Source organism: Hypanus sabinus, chromosome 13 (genome assembly GCF_030144855.1).
Source record: "Hypanus sabinus isolate sHypSab1 chromosome 13, sHypSab1.hap1, whole genome shotgun sequence".
In the NCBI taxonomy this organism is placed as follows: Eukaryota; Metazoa; Chordata; class Chondrichthyes; order Myliobatiformes; family Dasyatidae; genus Hypanus; species Hypanus sabinus.
The window spans coordinates 71,226,922-71,248,768 of record NC_082718.1 but is presented as its reverse complement, the minus strand read 5'-3'; the positions used below and the strand labels follow the sequence as shown (position 1 = coordinate 71,248,768).

The 21,847-nt window shown below is 41.3% G+C and overlaps 1 protein-coding gene across 3 annotated transcripts in view; it reads left to right on the top strand.

Moving 5' to 3' along the window:
• The window catches only part of asphd2 (aspartate beta-hydroxylase domain containing 2), an 89,834-nt gene that overhangs the window by 54,360 nt on the left and 13,627 nt on the right, over positions 1-21,847 (top strand). The window lies entirely within an intron of this gene.

The window sequence follows — 21,847 nt, the reverse complement described above, 5'->3', positions numbered from 1 at the left end:
GATTTTTTTTTATTATCAAAAAATATTCAGGATAGAGTGAAAAGTGTGGAATATAAAGCAAGAATACTGTCAGATCATTCCCCCTTGATAATGACAATGATAATGATGGATAAGGAGGAATCGATCTATAGATGGAGATTTAATTCAATTTTATTAAAACATCAAGATTTTTGTGATTTTATGAAAAAACAGATTCAATTTTTTTTGGGTATAAATTTACATACAGTTGAGGATAAAATTGTATTATGGGAAGCGATGAAAGCATATTTAAGGGGTCAGATTATAAGTTATACATCTAAAGTTAAGAAGGAATACATGGCAGAAATAGATCAATTAGAAAAAGATATCATAAAGTTAGAAAAAGAATCTCAAAGATATATGACAGAAGAAAAATGAAGACAACTTGTTAATAAAAAATTACAATATAATACACTCCAGACATATCATACAGAAAAAGTAATTATGAGAACTAAACAGAAATATTATGAATTAGGTGAAAGATCACATAAGATTCTTGCTTGGCAGCTGAAAACAGAACAGGCTTCTAAAACAATAAATGCAATTAGAACAAGTGCAAATAAGGTTACTTATAAACCTTTAGAAATTAATGAGACTTTTAAAAAATTTTATACTGAACTATATCAATCAGAATCACGAAATAAGATTGCTGAGATAGATAAATTTTTATCACAAATAACCCTTCCAACATTAAATTTGGAAGAACAGAAAGGATTAGATATGCCTTTTACATTAAAAGAGGTTGAAGAAGCTCTAGGATCACTTCAGAGTAATAAATCCCCAGGAGAAGATGGTTTTCCTCCTGAATTTTATAAAAAATTTAAAGATTTATTAATTCCTCCTTTTATGGACTTAATATATCAAGTGGAAAGAATGCATAAACTCCCACAATCTTTTTTAACAGCGATTATAACTGTATTGCCAAAGAAAGATCCTTTAAAACCAACATCATATAGGCCTATTTCTTTGTTGAATACAGATTATAAAATAATAGCAAAAATTTTATCTAATAGAATATCTAAATATTTACCAAAATTAATACGTATGGATCAAACAGGTTTTGTTAAAAACAGACAATCAATGGATAATATAACTTAGTATAATTCATTTGGCACAAAAAAGAGAGGAAATGAGAGTGGCAGTTGCTTTAGATGCAGAAAAAGCATTTGATAGATTGGAATGGGATTTTTTATTTAAGGTATTGGAAAAATATGAGTTAGGAAAATCTTTTATACAATGGATTAAAACCTTAAATACTAATCCTCAAGCTAAAGTGGGTTACAAATGGTCAGATTTCAACACCATTTTGCTTAACGAGGTCAACTAGACAAGGCTGCCCATTATCACCTGCTTTATTTGTATTGGCAATAGAACCATTAGCTGAATTACCGTTGATTCCGGACTACAGAGCGCACCTGATTAAAAGCCGCACGCTCTAATTTTAGAAAGAAAATCAATTTTGTATTTGTACAAGCCGCACCGGATTTTAAGCCGCAGGTGTCCCACGTTGTAATATGAGATATTTACACAGAAAGGTATTACACTTGAGGATTTTTTAACTTTTAATTAAATCCATATGGTAACATAAACAAATATATATTGCAAATGCTTTTTTTCGAACAGTGCCTGTAACACAGCTACTTTTAAATTACATACGTATCGGTAACACACAAATTATGTTGCGTATACTTTTTTACTGAACAGTGCACGAACAACATTCCAATATCTCCTAACGACTGGTAAAAAAAATATATATACTGCAGCCTACCAGGAAAAGTTATTGATCGCCTTCTTCATCTTCCTCCTGCGCACTAAAACCATCAAAGTCCTTCAGTGTCCGAATTGAATAAGACCTAAGGATCTCGTCACCAGTCTCTTCGTTGTCGCTCTCACTTGAGCGCACGCGGTCCTCTTCATCACGCAGCAGTCCAGCCTTTCGAAACCCGCTGGTGATGGTGGAAGTTGTGATACGGCTCCACGCATTTAGGATCCACTGGCAGACTTGAGTTAAAGATGCTCTTCGCATGCGTCCTGTTTTGGTAAAGGATTTCTCGCCGCTCGTCATCCAAGACTCCCACTCAACGCGCAGCGCCACTTTAAATGCCCGGTTCACGCTGATGTCCAGTGGCTGCAAATACTTCGTGGTACCCCCAGGAATCACAGCTGGAATTGAGTTTGTACTCTTGATGGCAGCTTTCACTGAACTTTCATTGTCAGCCACTTAAAAAATCACCATCAGTGGAAGCTTTAGTCCGGATGCTGTGCAGCTCAGAACACAAGTAAAATGCGTTCTCTCATGGCCACTTGTTTTCAGTGTGATGGACGAGTCACCTTTTTTATTAACAGTCCGAGTGAGAGGCAGGTCAAACGTCAAAGGTACTTTATCCATATTTATGATATCATCTGGCCCGATGGAATTCTCTGCTATCTTTGTTTGACTGAATGTGCGGAAGTTAGCAAGTTGTTCCCCGTGGTCGGGAGGGAGCTGCTGACACAGAGTCGTGCGTACCCTGATGGACAGGCCTTTTCGTCTCATAAATCTAAAACACCACGATGGCCCACCTCTAAAATCTTCGATTTTCATTTTGGTGGCGATTGCTTTAGCCTTCAGTCTGATCTGCACGGTGGAAACACCGCGGCCGCCTGCTCTCTGTGTGTTAACCCAGTCTTCAAGAAAGTTTTCAAGTTCGGGCCATCTGCTATGATTACCTCTGAAAGCTTTTGTCGTCTTTTTGCATTGACTCAGTTCTTCACGCTGGTGTCTCCACCGTCTCAACATCGATTTATTTAAGCCAAGATTATGTGCAGCAGCTCGATTTCCTTCTTCAACTGCCAGATTGATCGCCTTTAACTTAAAAGCTGCATCATATGCTTTTCTTCGAGTGTTTTCCATGTTGATGAGGCTGAGTACAAATGACTGATTTACAATAATTTAATTGTGAAAGTGCGCTTGTTTTATCGTACAATTTCATTGGACCTCTGTGAACTACTCATCAATTTTATTGGTCTACTGTTACGAGGCAAAATGTTTTTGGCGGCATGAAAAAAAAAACATGCATTAGCCGCACCGTAGTATAGGCCGCAGTGTTCAAAGCGTGGGAAAAAAGTAGCGGCTTATAGTCCGGAATTTACGGTAATTAGAACAGATCCAGACATTGGGGGCTTTAGAGTTAATTGAGAAGAATATAAGATTAATTTATTTGCTAATGATGTTTTGATTTATTTAACAAACCCATTGCAATCTTTGCAAAGACTATCTTTTAGATTGGAAGAATATGGGAAAGTATCAGGATATAAAGTAAATTGGGATAAAAGTGAAATTTTACCCCTTACCAAAGGAAATTATAATCAATGTCGATTAGTAACTCAATTTCGATGGTCAATAAATGGGATAAAATATTTAGGTATTAGAGTTGATAATGATGTAAAAACTTTATATAAACAAAATTATTTGCCATTATTAAAAAAAATAAAAGAGGATCCTGATAAATGGATGATGTTACCAATAACATTAATAGGTAGAGTTAATGCTGTAAAAATGAATATATTTCCTAGATTGCAATATTTATTCCAAACTTTTACCAATATAATTGCCTCAGAAGTTTTTTCAAGAACTGAATAAATATGTAAGGAAATTTCTTTGGAAAGGAAAGATGTCAAGAATATCATTGGAAAAATTGACATGTAAATTTGATTTAGAAGGGTTACAACTTCCAAATTTTAAGAATTATTATAAAGCAAATCAACTTAGATTTATTGCGTTTTTTTTTGATGAAGAAAAACCGGCATGGATTAGAATAGAATTAAAAAAGATTGGAGAAAACATACCAGAAGATTTTATATATAACCATATAACAATCACAGCACGGAAACAGGCTATCTCGGACCTCCTAGTCCGTGCCGAACTCCTAATCTCACCTAATCCCACCTACCCGCACTCAGCCCATAATCCTCCACTCCTTTCCTGTCCATATACCTATACAATTTTACTTTAAATGACAATACCAAACCTGCCTCTACCACTTCTACTGGAAGCTCGTTCCACACAGCTACCACTCTCTGAGTAAAGAAATTCCCCCTCTTGTTCTTGAAGTGCTGTTGAAGCTTGGATGGCTTCAGATTTGAGTTGGAAAACACAACGCTACAAAGAATGCACTGGGGTTTTTGCAGGCCATCATTTCCTGTTGTGCAAGTGAAACCAAAGCACACATAGTCATCATTCTATTTCCTTCTTTTTGACATGATGAAGGGTTATGGGTAAAGAGAAAAATATGAGCTAATATGAGGAAAAACTATCTGACTAAGTCAGGGATGACCGCTTTACTCAATCAGATACGCCTATAGCAAAATATCACGAGAAGTACAATTTTGAATATTATGATATTATCTGCGGTTACGTCAAGATAAATCATCAGGTAGAAATGCTATGGGGACGTGACGCAACTTATTAGGCTACTCTCTACTGAATTTACACACCTATTTCCGATGATTACCGGAGATACGAACTCCGATCACACGATTCAAAGTCCTCGGTGCTAACAATGATACCTCCTCAACTAACACAATTCAAAATTATCAACGATTCAAGAAAAAAACCTTTTTAAGAGAAAAAAAAATCTTTGAAATTCAAAAACTTCTTTAGTGGATTGAGACAAATACGAATGAATAACTTCAGCTGCTTTTTATCAAAATGCTGCTTTTTAAAATGTTATAATTGAATAATTTACCTACTGTCTGTGGGTTTGGTTTTAACGTTACTCGATGGTTGATTTGGGATATATAAAGATTTTGGCATTATGAGATGATTTTTAACTCTGAGATGTAACCTTCCAGCTAACATTGATGAGACTCCTCAACTCTGAGGTATAACTTCCCAGGTAACACTGATGAGAATCCTCAACGCTGACTCAGGCAGCGGGAGATTGGAGTGTGCTTGGGACAAATGTTACTACCACTTCTCAAGGCACACTGGCAGCTGGCTGAGTGTGACTCGTGACTTGTCACTCAAGGTCACAAGCCACTCTTTGTCACACCCCCTGAAATTCTGTCTCGCACCCCCAGGGGGTGTAGGCACCCCAGGTTGGGAACCCCTGCTCTAGATTACATTCTTTTATAGTAGTTTTCCATATTTTAAGAGTCAATTTCACCCATGGGTTATCAATAGTATTTATGTACCTTTGGAGGTTGTTATCAGCCAAAATTTATTGTATGGGGATGGGAAGTACCTGCTCCTTAATGTTTTTCCATTGCAACATATCACAGCTCTCAACTGTGCTACAAAATAATAATCTCTATGAGAAGGCAAGCCCCATCCCCTCTTTTCCTTTGCTAATTGCAAAGTTTTGAGACGAACTCTAGGCCTTTTACCCTGCCAAATATACCTTGATAACATCTTGTTCCATTCATTGAATTGATTTTGATTAATCTCTATTGGTAGGGTCTGAAAGAGATATAACAGTCTGGGCAGTATATTCATTTTAATAGACTCAGTCCTTGAACTGAGACTGAAAAAAGGAATCAGGCTCCATCTTGCCATATCTTCCTTAATTTTTTTATATAAAGGCTGATAATTACATTCTGATAATTTTGCCAAATCTTTTGGCATAATGATGCCCAAATATTTGAAAGACTCTGTGTGCCATGCCCAGGGATATCTACTTTCAATTTCTCTTGGTGGGCTATAGTAATATGAAAGTAATTGGGTTTCATCTGTGTTGATCTTGTATCCTGATAATTGACCATATTGTTCAAAGTCTTGCATCAACTTGGGTAAAGAGTATGTTGGTTGCCCTAGATAGATCAAAATGTCATCCGCATAACAAGCCAATTTATGCTTTGTCCCTTTAATAGTCATTCCCCTGATATCTTTATTTTGTCTGATGTATTGAGCTAATGGTTCCAGATATAACGCGAAGAGTAGTGATGACCATGCACAACCCTGTCTCATGCCCCTTTCTAGGGTAAGACTATTTGATAAATATCCATTTATTTTAATCCTAGCAGTAGGATTGCATTTAGTGTCTGTATGGTTTTAATAATTGTGTCTTGGAAACCAAATCTATGTAAAACTCTGTAAAGAAAATTCCAATTAACCAAATCAAATGCTCTTTCAGCGTCCACGCTTATCACTATTGCTTCGATTTTATTTTTTTGTATATGATCCATAATGTGAAGTGTCCTTTGTATATTGTCTTGAGTCTGGCATTGTCGTATAAAACCTGTCACAAGGAGCAAGCTAAATGTTGTGTCAAACTTTCATCCAGTGGAAACTTTCTTTTTTTCACCTCATGGATTTAAATCCATATTCTTTAACAGAAGTCTAATATTGAACCAAACTGTTATCTGCATTTGTCAGGATCAATTGTGTCTACTTTGTGTATAAACCTGTTTGTGTCAATATTTTATCTTTGTGTTTATCTGCTTTTTTTGAACTATTGATTGAGGCTTGGTGTCCTCTGAATTTTCACTGCTGTGCTGGTATCAGCTATTGGCTGATCCCTGAAGCAATGAGGTATCATTCTGGATTACTGAATGGACAAGTAATTGTGAATCAGAGTTCATCAAGGACAAACAGTATACATCGGAATGTGCTGTTAAAAGCCAGCAAGGATCCCACACATCCTGCTTATGGACTGTTTGTCTGACTCCCATTAGTTAGGAGGCTACACAGCATCCACATCAGGACCACCAGACTCAAAACCAGTTACTTTCCCCAAGCAGTATCTCCACTTTCTAACCCACCACCACCTACATCATGAACAAAAGAAAAATCTGGAGATGTTGGAAATCCAAGTAACACACACAAAATGTTGGAGGTACTCAGCAGGCCAGGCAGCATCTGTTGAAAAGAGTAAACAGTCAATGTTTTGGGCCAAGACCCTTTGTCAGGACTGGAGAAAGAGATGAGAAGTTAGAGTAAGAAGGTGGGAGAAGGGGAGGAAGAAATACAAGATAGGTGAAACCGGGAGAGAGGGAGGAGTGAAGTGAACAACTGGGAAATTGATTGGTGAAAGAGATAAAGGGCTGGAGGAGGGGGAATCTGATAGGAGAGGATAGAAGTCCATGGAAGAAAAGTAAGGGGTAGGAGTGCCAGAGGGCTGGTAAGGAGATAAGATGAAAGAGGGAAATGGGAATGGGGAATGATGAAGGAGAGGGTGACACCAGACACTCCACTCCACACCTCGTACTACTCTGATACAGTCACTGTGCTATTTTCACATGCCCTGCTGCTGACTAGAAGAATTCCTCTTGCCAAGAGTCACTTTGTCATGTTATCATTTTTTTTATTACAAAATCCTTTATTACAAATTTCGGTGCTATACAATATATACAAAACAGTGGCAAACACAATTACTGCACTACAAATAGACAATAGACATTACACCAGAATGTTGCCATCCCTATCCACGATGGCATTTACACCCCACGGAGCCCAACGGTCTCGAAACTCCTCCAAGGCCGCTGTGGACTGCGCGTGTTCGTACAGATGCCCCTGCATCTACCATCAGTATATACATACAATCAGTCTGTGTACATAAGCCACACACACAAAGTACTGGAGGAACTCAGCAGGTCAGGCAGCATCTGTGGAAATGAACAAACAGTTGATGTTTCCAGCGGAGATCCTTTCTTCAGATCTGGAAAGGGAAGAGGAAGTTGCCAAAGTAAAAAGGTTGGGGGTGGGGGGAGAGGAAGGAAGACAGCCAGGAGGATAGGAAAGGTCAAGGGCTGAAGAAGAAAGAATCTGATAGGAGAGGAGAGTGGACCACTGGAGAACAGGAAGGAGGAGGGGACCCAGGGAGAGATGACAGGCCCGTGAGAAGAGGTTAGAGGCCAGAGCAGGGAATAGGTTTCAATCGGTACATTTAATGTCAGAGAAATTTATGCAATATACATCCTAAAATTCTTTTTCTTTGCAGACATCCATAAAAAAAGAGTGCCCCAAAGAATGAATGACAGATAAAATGTTAGAGTCCCAAAACTTCCCCCAACATTCCCCCTCCTCACACAAGCAGCAGCAAAGCAATAACCCCCCAGCAAAAAAGCATCAGCACCCTCCACTGAGCACTCAAGCATGCAGCAAAGCATCAATAAAGACACAGACGCAGTACACCAAACACTACTCATTCACCCAATAACATACCTAATAAGGGAAAAAGAGGTGTCCCTGTTTCACAGTGAAAGGGGAGACATAACAAACAACTCACTGAATTACGATGTTAAAAGTCTGTTGCGTCACTTATTCTGAGCTCTGCACCCAGAGAGTCGGCACCAAAAAGGCACAGCTCTCTGGTCACACAATCCCCAGCAGCAGCTAACTCACTGATGTTCTGTGTTCTCCCGCGATATGTCAGTCAGGGGCACTGGCCTAGAATCACCACATCTTCCGAGCCACCAAATCCCAGAACCCTGAAGGCATGCTAGTCTTCTAGGCCATGTCCTTGGGATATCAAAAAGCAGCCAATCGTGAGGCCCTGAGAGCAGGTCCTATTTCCACAAAAAACCAAAGTCAGAGTGAAACTCCAGGTCAGGTACTTCAAAAGGACCCCCACACCCTGAAAAGGAAGAGAAGAGATATTAAAGATAGAAATAAAGCTGTCTCCAAAGATGTTAGCAATGGCATCATTTAGTGCCATCTTAACTTTGCCCCAAAGATGGGAAGGAGAGGGAATTTTCTTTTACCAGAAGGAGAAATCAATATTTGTGACATCAGGTTGGAGGCTACCCAGACAGAATATAAGGTGTTACTCCTTCACCCTGAGGGTGGCACAAGAGGAGGCCATGGACCAACATGTTGGAATCGGAATCGAAATTAAAATGTTTGGCTACCAGCAAGTCCCACTTGCAGAGGATGGAACGAAGGTGTTCAGCAATGTAGAGCAGGCCACACTGGGGGCAGTGGGTACAATCAGCGATGCTTGCAGATTCACAGCCAGAAGTGTTGCTTCACCTGGAAGGACTGTTTAGGGTCCTAAACACAAAATACTCTGTAGATGCTGGGGTCAAAGCAACATGTACCTGCTGGAGGAACTCAGCAGGTCGGGCAGCATCCGTGGAAACAAACAGTCAACGTTTCAGGCCGAGACCCTTCATCAGGACGTTTAGGGCCCTGAATGGAGTTGAACGGGCAGGTGTAATACAGGTCAACCTTCTATAATCCGGCACCATTGGGACCTGATGAGTGCTAGATTAGTGAAAATGCTGAATTACGGAAGGATTACATTAAGCAATAGCTAACTGCCTCATCATACCTATAAAATATCATGTAAATCAGTACAAGTTAGATAATAATGAAATAGAAATATTAAATCAATAGCAAGTGGAATTTTAATAAAGTAAAATACTGTACAGCACAGATAAAATAAAAGGTACAGGTAAATGTACAGGAATTAACTTACACAGAACAGTAGAGCACTTCTGCTTCTAAAGTGAGATGTTTAATATACCTTCAGGCAAAGTTTCATATCTGCAAGTGTAGGGTTGTCAGGATCATCAACATCTTCATCGTGAAAAATGAGTGAAGCATCAGGAACTGGTGCTGAAACTGGCTCAACAAGAACTTCAAGAACAGTTGATGGTGGCAGCACAGCTGGGTGAGCAGAAGCAGAAGTCAGAAAAAGGAGGTCTTCTATATGCCACAGTTCACGCAGATGCCAGGCGGCCGGGGATCTGGCACTGGGCTCTTCCCTGTTCACTTGCAGTTGCTGAGGAAATCCTCATTAGTTTATTTACCTCCGCTTAGTAATATGCTTAAATTCAGCGAGTCGCCGTATCTGATCTGAGATCGTAGGCAGAAGAGAACAGAGTGCTGGCCAGGCAACACTGAAGGGAAGTGCACAACTGCCGGCATGCAGGCGAGAAGGCGGACCGACCCAGTGTGTGACAGTTCCCCCGCCACTGGCGGGTGAGATGGGCAGGTGCCGGGCAGCCGCGCCTCACAAAAATGATATTAATAAACGCAGGAAAACAAGCAGGAATCGCATGGAATCTGTGCTTACAAGAACGTGCCAACATGTGAACAGATCTTGCAGGAATCGCAGGAATCTGTGCTTACAGGAATCTGTGCTTACAAGAACGTGCCAACATGTGAACAGATCTTGCACAACCAAAACAATGAGCAACAGATTGGTACGGTGGCCTGGGAAATTTGAAATCAGTGCCGGATTATCGAAGGAACTGGATTAGTCAGAACCGGAACAGGTAGTCGGATTAGTGAAGGTCAACCTGTACTTTGGTTGCTTGCAGGAATATGTACCAGGAAGGACGAACAGATAAGGGAATCGCGGAGGGAGTGATCTCTGCAGAAAGCATTGAGTGGAGATGGGGATGTAAAGATGTGTTTGGTAGTAGGATTCTTTCAGAGACGATGAAAGTTACAGAGAATAATATACTGGATGCGGAGGCTCATAGGGTGGTAGTAAGGACAAAGGAAACTCTATTGCTGGCTATGGCATGGCAGGGGGAAGATGGGGTGAGTGCTGATGTCCAGGAAATTGAGGAGATGTGGGTGAGGGCAGCATCAACAGTGGAGGAAGGGAAATCCTGTTCTTTGAAGAAGGAGGACATCTCTGATGTCATGGTAAGGAAAGCCTCATCCTGGGAACAGATGTGGAGAAGAAGGAACTGCAAAAACAGAATAACATTTTTACAGGAGACAGGGTGGGAAGAGGTATAGACCAGGGTGGGAAGAGGAGTAGAATTAGGCCATTTGGCGCTTTGAGTCTGCTCCGCCATTCAATCATGGCTGATCCTTTTTTTCCACTCCTCAGCCCCACTCCCCACCTTCTCCCCAGATAGGATCTATGCCCAATTAAGAACCTATCAAGCTCTGCCTTAAATTCATCCAACAGCCTGGCCTCCACAGCTGCTTCTGTTAATAAATTCCATAAGTTCACCACCCTCTGGATAAAGCAATTTCTCCACATCTCTATCTTAAATGGAAGCTCCTTTATCCTGATGACATGCCCTCTTGTCCCCCACCATAGGAAACATCCTTTCCATACTTACTCTGTCTAGGCTTTTCAACATTAAAAAGCTTTCAGTAAGTCCTCCCTCATCCTTCTAAATTCCAGCGAGTACATACACAGAGCTATCAAACATTCCTCGTGTGATAAACCTTTCCATTCCAGAATCATCCTTGTGAACGCCCTCTGACACTTTGCAAGCCAGCACATCTTTTCTTAGTTGAGGAGCCCAGAACTGATCACAGTACTCAAGGTGAGGCCTCACCAGTGCTTTATAAAGCCTCAACATCACATCCCTGCTCTTGTATTCTAGACCTCTTGAAATAAACACTATCATTGCATTTTCCTTCCTCACCACTGACTCTACCTGCAGGTTAGCCTCTAGGGTGTTCTGCACAAGGATTCCCAAGTCTCTTTGCACCTCAAATTTTTGGATTTTCTCCCCATTAAGAAAATACTTTGTACATTTATTTCTTCTACCAAAATGCATGAGCAAGTATTTTCCAACATTGCATTTCATTTGCCATTTTCTTGCCCATTCTCCTAATCTATCTGAGTCCTTCTGCAGCCTACCTGTATCCTCAATTCCAGCTGCCCCTCCATCAGTCTTCACATCATTTGAAAGCTTGGCACCAAAGCCATCTATTCCATCATCTAAATCATTTATGTACAGTATAAAAACCAGTCCCAACCTCTGTGGAACACTACTAGTCACTGGCAGCCAATCAGAAAGGGATCCTTTTATTCCCACTCGCTGCCTCCTACTAATCAGCCAATGCTCTAACCAGACTTGAGAGGTGACTTTCCTGTAATACCATGGGCTCTTAACTTGGTAAGCAACCTCATGTGTGGCACCTTGTCAAAGGCCTTCTGAAAGTCCAATTATACAAAATCCACTACTCCTCCTTTATCTGTCCTCTGTGTAATCTCCTCAAACAATTCCAGCAGGTTTGTCAGACAAGATTTTCCTTTAAGGAAACCATGCTGACTTTGTCCTATCTTGTCTTGTATCAACAATATTCCATAACCTCATCCTTAACAACTGACTCCAACATATTCCCAACCACTGAAGTCAGGCTAACTGGTGTTTAATTTCCTTTCTGCTGTCTTCCTCCTTTCTTAAAAGGTGGAGTGACGTTTGCAATTTTCTAGTCCTCTGGCACCAAGCCAGAGTCCAATGATTTTTGAAAGATTATTCCTAATGCCACCATAATTTCTACCGCTATCTTGCTCAGGTATAGTCAAGATAGCTGTAGGAATGGGTAGATTTATAAATAACTTCAGGTGAAAGTTTGTCTCCAGAGATGGATACAGAGAGATTGAGAAAGGGGATGGAGGTGTCAGGAGTGGATCAAAATTTTAAGCACAGGGCAGAAGTTAGGGGCAAAGTTGATGAAATTAATGAGCTGCACCAGTGCAGTTGTTGATGTAATGGAGAAATAGTGGAGGAGCATTACCAGGAAAGGCTTGGAACATGGACTGTTCTACATAGCCAATGAAAAGGTAGGCATATGGGTGCCCATGTCTACCCCTGAAATCTGGAGAAAGTGGGAGGAGCTGAAGGAGAGATTATTGAGGGTGAGGACTAGTTTTGCCAGATGGAAGAGGGGTGGTGGAGGGAACTGGTTGGTTGTTTTTATTGAGAAAGAAATGGCGAGCTTTAAGGCCTTCTTGATGGGGGATAGAGGTATATAGGGACTGGACATCCAGAGTGAAAATAAGGCAGTCAGGGGCAGGGAATTAAAAGTTCGTGAGGAGATTGAGAATATGAGAAGTGTTGTGGATATAAATGGGAAGGGACAGAACCAAGAGAAATAGAAAGGAATTGAGATATGAGGACACAAGTTCAGGGGAGCAAGGAGCAGTCAGACAATGGGTTTACCCAGCAAGTCTATTTTATGGATCTTTGGTACGAGGTAATGTTACGTGACCATGGTTTCGTACTGTGGGTGTCACTTTAAAATGCTTGGATGAGGCGGTACTATGATGCCAGTATAACAAGCTGCGACAGACTGCTGAGATTTTCAGTTGAGAGAGAGAGTGGAAGTTTGGACTGCAAGCTGCTGGCAGTAGTTTGCTGCAACAATGGGTAAAGTCTGATACTTCCCCATGCCCAAGATTGGGTTGATTAACTGCACATGGTGCACATTGGATGTGTGACTGTCACTTCGTATGATTCATACATGGATTTTGTTGGAGTATGATGCCAAACCTATAAAACAGCATCCATAATGCATGAATATAGAAAAATGTAGACTCGTTGAACAAGAAATTGAGTATATGTTGGAAAATGGTATTATTAAGCATTCTACTTCAGGTTGGAGCTCACCTTGTGTTATAGTGCCTAAACCAGATGGTAGTATCAGGTTTTGCACTGATTACAGGAAGGTGAATGCTATAACAAAAACAGATGCTTAACCCATCCCTAGAGTGGATGATCGTGTAGACGAAGTTGGAAAGGCTTAAGTTTCTTACAAAGATTGATCTGTTAAAAGGATATTGGTGTGTTCCATTAACAGATAGAGGTAGAGAAATTTCTGCATTTGTAACGTCTTCTGGATTATATGAATACAATGTTTTGCCACTTGGAATGAAAAATGCTGCCGGAACATTCCAGAGAATGTTTAATTCTATAATTCAAGGGTTCGAACACACAGATGTCTATGTTGATGATTTGGTCAAAGGAAATGACACTTGGGAAACCCATGGGAAAACCTATTTGACAGGCTTTTAAAGGCCAGCCTTACAGTTAACTTAGCTAAGAGTGAATTTGGCCATGCTACTGTGACATGTCTTGATTATGTTGTAGGTCAGGGCATGGTTAAGGAAACTCCAATTCAACAATAGGGCTTGATTTTTCAGGAGTACGATCGCATGATAGCTCATATTAAAGGCAATCATTGCCAATTGTCATTCCAGATGTTAAGCTTGCTATGCATTTTTTTAATAGTGCGGTGGAATTTACTATTTGTATACGCTTCTGCAATATGTTGTATTAGTTTGTAGTATGCTGTGTGGTAACTGTATATGTGTTATTCCACATACTGTAGTTTGCAGTTAAATTTTTGCTCTTACAGATCAAAATTTTCCCTTTTGGGGGGATGTGTTACGTGACCACGGTTTCGTACTGTGGGTGTCACTTTAAGACACTTGGATGAAGCGAGACTATGATATCAGTATAACATGCTGTGACAGACCACTGATATTTTCAGTGGAGAGAGTGAGAGGGAGAATGGAAGTTTGAACTGCAAGCTGCTGGCAGTAGTTTGCTGCAACAATGGGTAAAGTCTGATACTTCCCCATGCCCAAGATTGGGTTGATTAACAGCACATGGTGCACATTGGATGTATGACTGTCACTTCATATGATCCATACGTGGATTTTGTTGGAGTATCCTGTGGTGGACACTTTCATTAAGTCTTACCTGAATTTGGATGTGTTAAGTGGTAACCACTTGTGCGAAGGGATATTCCATGACTGTCACTGTTGGGATAGTTCCAGCGTGGAATCTGTACAGTTCTTCGTAATTGCCTCCTCTCTACATTTTAATGTGGATTTACAAATCTCTCCCTTCATTTATTCTGTGGATTACTGGACTTTTTCTAGTTTGCTATCTTATGACTTTAAGAACTATTCCTAAGCTTAACTGTTTGGGAGACGCGCGCACACACACACAACTTCTGTTTATTTTGTTTAATTTTCTATATTATGAGTAGATACTAATAAAGATACTGGTATTAACATTAAAACCTGACTCATTTTGTGATCTGTTGCTGCTGGTACATAACAGTAAAAGTAAGCAGTGTGGGGTAAGGGAACTATAAGTTTGATGGCAATCAGTGGGAGTTCTCCAGAGTTGATGTGGTCAGTAATGGTGTCGTAGACAGTTTTCTGATGGTCTTCAGTTTTCTTTGAGGGGTAAGTATGAGGAGGTGTCAGAGAGTAAGATAAAGCAAGGTAGAGGTCAGTCTGCCACACTGCAGCAGCATCCCCTTTGTCTGTGGGTTCGATAGAGAGGTGAGATTGGTGCAGAGAGAATGGAAGGCCGTGCATACAGAGAGAGTAAAGTTCGAGAAGAGAGGAGTACTAAAGTTGAGCCATTTGATGTCTCATTTGCAATTAGAGATGAAAAGATCCAGGGCAGGCAGGGAATCAGCACGGGATATCCAAAAGAGGAGGAGGGTTGGAGACGGGAAAAGGGATAACTGGTGCAGGGTGGGGAATTCTTGCCGAAGAAGTGGGCTCAGTATGTATATAAGCTAGTCTTATTTAAATATGGCCACACTCAATGCATAGTGTTTTACAGGATTGCTTTTATATTTATTGTGAACTTTATGCTTATTGTGTTTTACTTTCTGCTGAATTAGATCTGGACTAACAATCATTTTGTTCTCCTTTATACCTGTGTACTGAAGAAAGACCATAAACAACCTTGTATCTTGGATTAAGAAGTTGTAATTTAAATGTGCAGTGACGAAAAGCCTTATCAATTGTGACTTGTTGGTCTGCACATTCTCCATGTAATATTGAGAGGGAATGGGATGCTTTCCTTCACAAAGATAACTAAGATGGCATCCAACTATTTTCACCATTCATTTCAAGCATTTTGACTTTATCATTTCAATTAAGTCTTTTTAACTGACCACCAAGCACATTTCTAACCAATTATGTAAGTCATTATGGAGAATAAAAAATCTTTTTGCTTTGTGACCCTGCTGTTCAGGTTCTCCACCGGGTGCTGTTTTATCAACATCCTCAGAGTGAGCATGGTGACCAGTATCACAGACAGGCTGTCTAATGCTTTTGGTACTTCAAGCCTAGCATTTCCCCTCTCAACTCTTGTTGGTTGAGATAGAGCATGCAAGTATCTGCTTTAGCCTTGTCTTGCAAGGATGTGTAAGCTTGTACATCAATGATCCTCTCTTCATTTAGATTTCTGAGTGACCTGGCATTTATTGTGTGTTCCTTTGCTTTGTTGCTATCTCTAAATGTGTGACCTTGCACTGTTGTTTGCCACTTGTGTGCCTGCTACACCCTCTTCCTCTTCACAGTTAACCACACTGCAGCTTTTGTTATCAGTGACAACCTTCTTAATTCTAATCTTGTATTTCAATTTAAAACATTCATATACTAAGTTCAAACTTCTGAACCCCACTCCTTATAGCTTTCCAGTCAATAAAATTCTTTTCAACCAGTATTTTTGATTTTCATCCCTGAGTCCAGTTTTAACCCAACTTCTGTTTTCCCTTGAATCCTATGGCCAGTTACTTTTTGATATGTTTGGACAAAAGCCTTTGCTAAAATTCCTCTAAGCACAACCCTCATTAAAACTCTTCTTAAAAATAATCTTTTAGCTAGTCAGGCCCAACTTTCTGTTAATTAAATCATACTGACTTCCCTAGGTCAATTTGTGCCTTTCTGAATACTACTAATAACTTTTATGACCATAAGACCATATAACAATTACTGCACGGAAACAGGCCATCTCAGCCCTTCTAGTCTGTGCCGAATGCTTACTCTCACCTAGTCCCACTGGCCCGCACTCAGCCCATAACCCTCCATTCCTTTCCTGTCCATATACCTATCCAATTTTACTTTAAATGACAATACGAAACCTGCTTCTACCACTTCTACTGGAAGCTCGTTCCACACAGCTACCACTCTCTGAGTAAAGAAATTCCCCCTCGTGTTACTCTTAAACTTTTGCCCCCTAACTCTCAACTCATGTCCTCTTGTTTGAATCTCCTCTACTCTCAATGGAAAAAGCCTATTCACGCCAACTATATCTATCCCCTTCATAATTTTAAATACCTCTATCAAGTCCCCCTTCAACCTTCTACACTTCAAAGAATAAAGACCTAACTTGTTCAACCTTTCCCTGTAGCTTAGGTGCGGAAACCCAGGTAACATTCTAGTAAATCTCCTCTGTACTCTCTCTATTTTGTTGACATCTTTCCTATAATTCAGTGACCAGAACTGTACACAATACTCCAAATTCAGCCTTACCAATGGCTTGTACAATTTTAACATTACATCCCAGCTCCTGTACTCAATGCTCTGATTTATAAAGGCCTGCATACCAAAAGCTTTCTCCACCACCCTATCCAGATGAGATTCCACCTTCAGGGAACTATGCACCATTATTCCTAGATCACTCTTTTCTACTGCGTTCTTCAGTCCCCTACCATTTACCATGTATATGATAGGAGTGAACTGGATCATTTGGCCCATCAAGTCTGTTCTGCCATTCAATCATGGCTGATACATTTTCTCTCACACCCCATTCTCCTGTCTTCTCCCTGTAACCTTTGATTAATCAAGAACTAATCAACCTCCACTTTAAGTATGTACAATGACTTAATCTCTGCAACTGTCAGTAACATACTGTCCACACCAACAAGGTAAAAATGGGATGGGGAAAAGTATCTAGATATGGGCACTTCTCTGGAATTTATGTAGTTCTCCAAGGATTGATGGAAACCAAGTGAGTTGGCATATGACTGGTGAGAATTTCTGTAGAACTGCTCTGAGAAATCAAGATAGGCCTTTAGAAAATCTCCCGGACTTGGCCCAATATTTGGTCATACTTCAAACAGGAGTTCAACCCAAAGATTTGGCAGAGGAGTATAAAAACCAGACTGCAGAGTATTCAGATGAGAGACAGGATTAGAATGGAGATTTTTGGAGCAATTCTGGAGATGTTGAGTGAGGGGTTAAATATTTTCACCAGGGTTGGTGGGAGATTAAATCACACTGCTTTGGGTGCAGGGTGGGCCAGGTACCCTCACAACTTCTAAATCAGCATTTAAAGTGCTATGTTAAGTGAGCATGTTACATTGGCACTAGAAGCGTGCTGACGCTGGCAGACAGCCCTTTATACAATCCTCACTGATTTGATGCAACCAACACACTTTAATGTCCAGTTGAATACTTTGATGTACACGTGACAAAAAGAGCTAACCTTTGAATCATTTTTAAAAATGTTATGGAATGCTGGAAATAAAGCAGAGTGGTTAGTGTGAAGGTGAAGGGACAAAAGGCCTGCAGAATGAACCAGAATCAAGTTTAATACCACTGACAGCATGAGTAAAGCTGCAGATGCTAGAAATAAATAAAAACACAAAATGCTGGCAGAACTTAGCAGGCCAGACGGCATCAATGGGAGGAGGTAGTGACAATGTTTTGGGCCGAAACCCTTCATCAGGAGTGAAGTAATATAGGATGGTCAAGGGGGGATAAGAAGTCGGGGGAAGGATAAAGTAGAGAGCTGGGAAGTGATAGGTTGGAGGGAAATGGGCTGGGGGGAAGGTGGAGAATTATGGGAAATAAAAGAGAAAGAAAGGTAGGGCTGGGGGAGATTATAGTGAGGGGGGAGAAAAGAGAGAGAAAGAGAACTATAGAGAAATAATAGATAGGGATGGGGGTAAGAGGAGGGGCAGGGGTATCAACAGAGGTCTGTGAGTTGAATGTTCATGCCGGCAGGTAGGAGGCTACCCAGGCGGGAGATAAGGTATTGCTCCATCGACCTGCGTGTGACCTCATCTTGACGGTAGAGGAGGCCATGGACAGACATGTCGGAGTGGGAATGGTATGTGGAATTGAAGTGTGTGGCCACAGGGAGATCCCGCCACTGCTGGAGGACTGAAGGCTGGTGTTCGGCGAAATGGTCTCCCAGTCTGCGGCGGGTCTCCCCAATGTATAAGTGGCCACATCGGGAGCACCAGATACAGTATATCACCCCAGTTGACTCACAGGTGAAGTGGTGCCTCACCTGAAAGGACTGTCGGGGGCCTGGGATGGTAGTGAGGGAAGAAGTGTGGGGGGCAGGTGTAGCTCCCATCCCAGCCCCCCCGACAGTCCTTGCAGGTGAGGCACCACTTCACCTGCAAGTCAACTGGGGTGATATACTGTATCCGGTGCTCCCGATGTGGCCATTTATACATTGGGAAGACCTGCCGCAGACTGGGAGACCATTTCGCCGAACACCAGCGCTCATTCCTCCAGCAGTGGCGGGATCTCCCTGTGGCCACACACTTCAATTCCACAGACCACTCCCACTCCGACATGTCTGTCCATGGCCTCCTCTACCGTCAAGCTGAGGCCACACGCAGGTCGATGGAGCAATACCTTATCTCCCGCCTGGGTAGCCTCCTACCTGCCGGCATGAACATCCAACTCACAGACCTCCGTTGATACCCCTGCCCCCCTTACCCCCATCCCTATTTATTACTTTAATCTGGTTCTCTTTGTCTCTCTTTTTCCCCCCTCATTATAATCTCCCCCCCAGCCCTACCTTTCTTTCTCTTTTATTTCCCTCCAGCCTATCACTTCCTAGCTCTCTACTTTATCCCTCCCCTCACTTCTTATCCCCCCTTGACCATCCAATGTTACTTCACTCCTGATGAAGGGTTTCGGCCCAAAACGTCGTCACTACCTCCTCCCATAGATGCTGTCTGGCCTGCTGAGTTCTGCCAACATTTTGTGCTTTTATTTAATACCACTGACATATGTTGTGAAATTTGTTGTTTTGAGACAGCAGTACAATGCAATACGTAACAAAAAAACTATAAATTACAATAAGAAATGCTGCAAAAAATAAAGAAATAATGCAATAAGAGAGCAGAAATACTGAAATAGTATTAATGGATAGACTCACTGTCCATTCAGAAATCTGATGGCAGGGGAGCAGAAGCTGTTGCTGAAACATTGAATTTGTGTCTTCAGGCAGTATAAGAGTCCTAGGTCCCAGACTACCAGGTTCAGGAACAGATATTACCCCTTAACCATCAGGCCTCTGAACCGTTGTGAATAACTTCACACCTTGTCCTGAACTGGCTCCACAACCTATAGCCTCGCTTTCAAAGATTTTGCAACTCATGTTCTCAGTATTATTTTTTTTCTCATATAGCCAAGCACACTCATTTTTCAGTTGCTAAGGACTTTCTGACTGTTCTGGTGCTGTTTAATTGTGACTTTCTCAAGATTTACATAAATATTGCTCTATAGGCCCAATGTATACCCTGTTCATGTTCCAGAGTCTTTCAAAATCCTCCTTTAATTCAGCATACTTCTGGTATTTTTCACATCAATTTCTGTATGTTATGTGTGTTTGGAATGGCAATATCTATTAATTAAGCTGTATCCTCGTATACTCGTTTATCCTGTATTATTATATCTGTGCAGTTATTATGGATTGTCCTATCTGTAATAATGGATGTTGTAATATAATTTGTGGGATTCTGACTCTAAAACTGCATCAGGCTTGTATTTATAATAAGTATGGTGTCTTTAAGAGTACAAACAAGTACAAAAAAGAAAAAATCTGGTGATGCTGGAAATTGAGCAATATAAAAATCTACTCTTCAGCTTTTTTTCTGCAGTCTTGCTGAAGGGTTTCAGCCCAAAATGTCAACTGTACTCTTTTCCATAGATACTCCCTGGCCTGCTGAGTTCCTCCAGCATTTTGTGTGTGTTGTCTTTTATGAGTTTTGCTTTAAAGCAAGATTTTGGTGAATGGAAAACCTATAGCACAATGCAGGCCCTTCAGTGCTTGCTACTTGATTGTGCCTGTGTAAGTGATCAGATTAAGTTAAACCGCTGCAGGAGCCTGTAATGTGTTGGATTGTTTCTGGTTTCTCTTGGCATTTTCTGCATTTATTGTATTGAATTTGTTGGTCTTTTATTATTTATTTTTGATAATTTTTTGTGTTAACCGCTTGGCCCTATATTGCCACAAGGAACCTCTCTGTTTCTTGGAAGAAGTCTTCAACTCTGAGCCAGGCGTTTGACGCTTCCTTGTTAACATCTGCTCAGATTGTGGGGGTGTCTTACATGGAGGGTCATACTCTTCCATTGGTTAACTTTTCCTTCCATAGTGATAATTTCTTCATTTTTCTGGGTTCGGCTTTCAGTTAAGTTTGGTGGTGTGAACTTCTTATCAGAATTGCATATGATCACATGTCATGGTAAATTCTATTTTCGTTGATGAAAATATATTCTTAGAAGTTTTATCTGACTGTTTGTAATTTTATATCTATTATTGCTCTTCCTTCTGTCCTAGGTAGTGTTAATCGAAGTGTTTTTGAGTGTACGCAGTATTTTCTAAAATTTGTCGTATTAGAATAATATCAATAGTTTTTTTCATATTTGCACAGTTTGTCTTTTCCACATTGGTTGTGTTGTGGCGACCCATTTCCTGGCGCATCCGAACCGACTCACAATTAGATAGCCTACGGGGGTTTGCGAGCACAGAGCTTTGGAGCCTCTGCGCCATGGGGGGCCGGTTGAGGGAGGCTTAAAAGTGAGGCTGAAGTTTTCGAATAAAGTTTTTTCCTTCGACTGCAGTTACCGACTCCGTGTCGTAATTTTAGCGCTGCGTGTAGCACACCGCTACAATTGGTGACCCCGACGGTCCAAACGATTTTTGGACCAGAAATGACCGACACCACCTCTGTTCATGCGGTTTTGTTGAAACTGCCGGGTTTCTGGACCAGCGCCCAGACCTATGGTTCCAGCAAGCCGAAGCCCAATTCCACGTTCGCCAGATCACCTCAGAAGACACCCGCTACTACTACGTGGTGAGCTCCCTCGACCAGGACACAGCGGCCCAGGTCGCGGAGTTCGTACAGTCGCCCCCGGCAGACGGCAAGTACACGGAATTCAAAGCCCTGCTCCTCAGGACTTTCGGACTCTCACGGCGCGAGCGGGCTGCCCGTTTACTGCACCTGGATGGCTTGGGCGACAGACCTCCATCGGCTTTAATGAATGAGATGTTGTCTCTGGCCGACGGACACACATGCCTCATGTTTGAGCAGGCATTCCTGGAGCAGCTGCCCGAGGACATACGCCTGCTGCTATCCGACGCG